The sequence below is a fragment of the Lolium rigidum genome, chromosome 4 (assembly GCF_022539505.1).
Source record: "Lolium rigidum isolate FL_2022 chromosome 4, APGP_CSIRO_Lrig_0.1, whole genome shotgun sequence".
In the NCBI taxonomy this organism is placed as follows: domain Eukaryota; kingdom Viridiplantae; phylum Streptophyta; class Magnoliopsida; order Poales; family Poaceae; genus Lolium; species Lolium rigidum.
In genome coordinates this window covers 52408069-52413550 of record NC_061511.1, presented here as the reverse complement: position 1 = coordinate 52413550, position 5482 = coordinate 52408069, and positions in this window count along the sequence as shown.

Here is a 5482-nt window from a genome sequence, read left to right as displayed (position 1 = left end):
CATGGGGCTGGAAGATATAATACCTAGACTGCTCTCCGATCAAATATAAACAAAGAAAAAGAATACTCATTAGTACATATACACATCCACATGGACAAGTATTCTCATCGCGTCTTTCATTGCAAGGCTCTAATCCGACACGCAGTCTCTCATTTAATATCGAGTGCAAGTGTTTCGTCTGATACACCTTCTCTCATTTCATGGTCAAGTGCGAGAGTTTCACCCAATTACGTTTCGTCCACGCGAGGCACTCCTGTTGTGTTCCATAGCCGTACACTCACATGCATTGTCCCCACGGTATTACTGTCAATGCCCGAAAGAATCTAAAGTCCTAAGCTAGCTGCACAACTTAGATTTAGCTATGGTGTACGGTGTACCTTATGGAGTCGCACAGCTGGTCTCTATAATCCATCAAGTTTTCTACTCCCTCCGTCCGTTAATAGATGTCCAGTGATTCGTCTAAATTTGGATATATCTATGCCTAAAAAATGTCTAGATACGTTCGAATTTAGACGAATTTTTGACATCTAAAAATGGACAGAGGTAATATGTTATCTTGTGCTCGTGTGTTATCATTTGGGCCGTATCCCAAAATAAATCAATGTCGATATGTCTGATCTCTCTTAAGCCATCTCCAATGGACCACATTAGAACGAGACATCCTAAGTTATACCATAATCTGAATAGAGTTGTCTGGTGGATACGGGATACCGTCTTGCTTCTCCCCTCAAACCTACGGCGATCTCCTCGCCGGCCTCTTCCCCCTTGTCACCGGTGACCACGGCTAGCCGTCGATGAGCGGGTGGAGTGCCGGTTGGTAGTAGTTATAGGTTTTCTTGTAGTTTCCGGCTCTTTGCCATCTAGGAGTTGTGCCTCAGTGCCGGCCGGAGGCGCTTGGTGGCCATCGACGACTGCTCTTGCTTGCTCTCCATTGTGGAGGGTGAGTATTTTGGATGGATATGTCGATTGCTCCTCAAATAATCCTGATTTTGGTGGAAGTGTTGGTTAGGGCGGCTTGGTTCATCTTCGCCGCCGTGGTGGCGGATGGATGGGTGGGTTGCTGGGTTATAATGGTGGCGGCGTGGCTCGAAATGTGTTGCTCTGGAGAGGGATTTGCGGAGGCTGGAAAGCGGCTTTGTCTTTCTTCCTCGACTCCGTCAATGGAATTCGGTAGAGCTGAGATCCGTTTGGCACTGGGAATCTTCCCGGCCGATGTGCTTCAATAGCTACCGTCCCGGCATTCGCGACGGCCTTCATGCGGTTCACAAAGCAGATATGCGGCGGTCGGCGATCTGTTTTCCTGCCGGTGTCCAGCGGCAGCGGTTTTTCGAAATCAAGATCAGCAAATGGCGGTTTGCACAAAGATCTTTAAGGTTTTCAATGTGATTTTCTTTTCTATACAGGTCTGCCTGCAATTTCTCTAGGACGCGTGTGTTCTGGGTCTTTCTGGTTGTATGTACTGCGTGTCGCATGTGTTGTAATCTCTATTCTGATTAATTGAAGACATGCAGTGTTTTCTAAAAAAAATGATGGACCAAATTTCGACCGCCAATTTGTTCATTTTAGTCCGTAAGCAGAGGCCCACAGACATGAAAGAGGACCAGATCCATTTGGGTCAGGCAGCTGCCCAAATGGTGACCCGCATTGGTCCGCGACCTTGCAATTTTGTGCCCATTTTTCAGCTGATTTGCACGCAAGGAATGTCGACCATGGATGTTGTGAATAAAATAGAAATAACACAAATAGTAGCATAGACGGATGTTTTGAATAACACCAATAGTAGCATATAATTCATACAACAAACACAACTCATAAGTTATAATTTATTACAAGTACTAGAATTCAAATAGAGGACTACTGGTTTCAACATAATTCCAAATATGTTGGACTAAATATGTTGGACTGTCATGCTGAAGAAAAAATGACAAAGCCAGAAATCTTGAGACGCAATTGCCTCAAGAATGATTGTGCACCCTTCGCATGGCCATGGTACTGCCCTTGCCACGCAAATGGATAATTGAGATCTCTCAGTATCTTCAATTATGAGATCTCCTCATACTTGAGCTGTAACTTGAGAAAATTCACAAACTAGGGTATGTTTGATTTGTTGCCAACGTTAGCCCTGCTAAAAAGTTGGCTACCTATTGCATTTTTTTTCTATGTTTGGTTTAGTGCTAAAATTTTGGATGATGGGTGTCCCACCATCCTTCTCACAAATTCTTGCCAAATAATTGGTCAAGTGTGGGTGAAGGATTTCGTAGCCATAAAATTGGCAAGCCAATTCTCGCTAAGATTTGGTAGGACTAGGTAGAACACAAACCAAACATACCCCTAATCTGGTACCAATCCGAGGACGACCATATTACTCGACGATCAGCGCGTACATGATCTTCATCGCGCCCAATGTTTCCCTCCCCTGTACGGATGCAATCTGAAAGTCCATCAGCGATGCTTGACAACGGATAACCTGCAACGACGAGTATGGCCGGACATCGGCTCCTGCCATCTATGTCTGACGGCCCCAGAAACTTATAACCGTCTCTTTGCTCACTGCCCTTTTAGCATGGCTGTCTGGCAGCGCATCAAAGATCGACTGAACGACGGGCAGACTTCCCCATCCCGGGCACAAGCTTCTCCAATACTGAAGAATGGTGGTTGTGCAGGTCAGAATGCGCATCGTGCTTTTAAACATGCTTTTAACGGACTTAATGCATCAGACGTGAATTTACATATCGTGAGTACAGGAGCAGCGCATCGCTTCTTGCTGCATACTCGACGCCGTCCCACCATGCTGGTGCTGCTCGTGCAATCACTCCTACATTGCCTCGTCACGAGCAAGAGCATCTCCAACAGCCGCGTCAAATCGGCCGCGCTATATTAACTGTCGATATGGACTGTCCGAGGCAAAAACCGTTTTTTCAGCAGGCGCTCTAAACCGCGCGGCCATGTAATTTTTTTGGGCGCGTGACGTTTTGCAGTATCCTAAGCGGTATAGTTTCTGCGCCGGCTGCAGCGCGCGGCATCACTCCACTCGCACGTGAAGAAAACCTGCAAAGAAACTTCCATCCCGCGCGTCGCCGCCCCACCGCCAAATCCTTGCCTCTGCGCGGCCGTCGGCGCAATTCTGGCGATGGACGCACCCTCTGGCACCCCTCCGACCCCTCCCTACTCCATTCCACCTACCGCCGCCGCCTCCATCGTGGCGCCGCCGAATGCGCCAAACCCTAACGGTTCCGCCGATGTCGGGAACATCGCCGCCCGAGACCTCTGCATCCCGCCACGCCCGACACTGCACACAAGCGCCCCCGCCGCGCAGGCCACCGGCAAGGCGCGGCCGCCGGCCAGGAGGAAGGTGCCCGCGACCAAACGCCCGTGGCCCGCGGCGGGTGCCGACAAGCCGCCGCCGAAGAAGGGGAAGGTGTCCGCTACTTGGCACGTGCAACAGCCTCCGCCGCCGGCGCCATCAAGCACTCATCCGCCGACCCTTCCGGCGCGCACATGGTGTTCGATGAAGTGTCGGAGAGGTAAACACAATTTCTTTTTATCGATTTCTTAGTTTAGATGCATACAAAAGGTCTATGGAGCCATGAATTTTATTGCAATGTAGTGTCGATGACGCGTCTTTCATGGACGCAACGAATGTTGTATTTTTGTTCGCGAATGACGAAATTGTTGAAGAGGAGGAATATGAGGATGTCGATGAGGAAGGGGATGGGTTGATTGGACCGTGCCTTACCGGTCGGTCGGCAAACTACACCATAGCGAAACACAAGTTGCTTTGCAAGACATGGTTGACAATTGGAATGGATCCAACAACCGGCTCCGATCAAACTAGAGAGACCTATTGGATGAGGATGAAGGAGTAGTTCGACGTCAATAACACAAGTGGGAATGAGCGCAGCATATGTTCTCTTCGGCCTCGTTGGTCGGGCGCCTGATGGCGTGTAACTCACACGTTCGTTGGGAACCCCAAGAGGAAGGTATGATGCGCACAGTAGCAAGTTTTCCCTCAGAAAGAAACCAAGGTTTAATCGAACCAGGTAGGAGCCAAGAAGCACGTTGAAGGTTGATGGTCGCGAAATGTGATGCGGCGCAACACCAGGGATTCCGGCGCCAACGTGGAATCTGCACAACAAAACCCAAGTACTTTGTCCCAACGAAACAGTGAGGTTGTCAATCTCACCGGCTTGCTGTAACAAAGGATTAAACGTATCGAGTGGAAGATGATTGTTTGCAAGAAAACAGTAAAACACAATTGCAGTAGATTGTATGCTATGTAAAGAATAGGACCGGGGTCCACAGTTCACTAGAGGTGTCTCTCCCATAAGATAAAAGCATGTTGGGTGAACAAATTACAGTCGGGCAATTGACAAATAGAGAAGGGCATAACAATGCATATACATGATATGATAAATATAGTGAGATTTAATTGGGCATTACGACAAAGTACATAGACCGCCATCCAACCGCATCTATGCCTAAAAAGTCCACCTTCAGATTATCATCCGAACCCCATTCAGTATTAAGTTGCTAAGCAACGAGACAATTGCATTAAGTATGGTGCGTAATGTAATCGACAACTACATCCTTAGACATAGAATCAATGTTTTATCCCTAGTGGCAACAAGCACAACACAACCTTAGAACTTTCGTCACTTGTCCCGGTGTCAATGCGGGCATGAACCCACTATCGAGCATAAATACTCCCTCTTGGAGTTAAGGGTAAAAACTTGGCCAGAGCCTCTACTAATAACGAAGAGCATGCAAGATCATAAACAACACATAAACAATAGATTGATAATCACCATAACATAGTATTCTCTATCCATCGGATCCCGACAAACACAACATATAGTATTACAGATAGATGATCTTGATCATGTTAGGCAGCTCACAAGATCCAACAATGAAGCACAACAAGGAGAAGACGGCCATCTAGCTACGCTATGGACCCATGGTCCAGGGGTGAACTACTCACTCATCACTCCGGAGGCGATCATGGCGATGAAGAGTCCTCCGGGAGATGAATCCCCTCTCCGGCAGGGTGCCGGAGGCGATCTCCCGAATCCCCCGAGATGGGATTCGCGGCGGCGGCGTCTCCGGAAGGTTTTCCGTATCGTGGCTCTCGGTGCCGGGGGTTTCGCGACGGAGGCTATTTGTAGGCGGAAGGGTAGGTCGGGGGGCTCACGAGGGGCCCGGATGACGTGGGCCGCGCGGCCGGGGGCCAGGCCGCGCCGCCTCGTGGTCCGGCCACCTCGTGGCCCCACTTCGTTATCTCTTCGGTCTTCCGGAAGCTTCGTGCAAAAATAGGACCCCGGGCGAAGATTTCGTCCAATTCGAGAATATTTCCTTACTAGGATTTCTGAAACCAAAAACAGCGTAAAACAAGAATCGGCTCTTCGGCATCTTGTTAATAGGTTAGTTCCAGTAAAATGCATAAATATGACATATAATGTGCATAAAACATGTAGGTATCATCAAT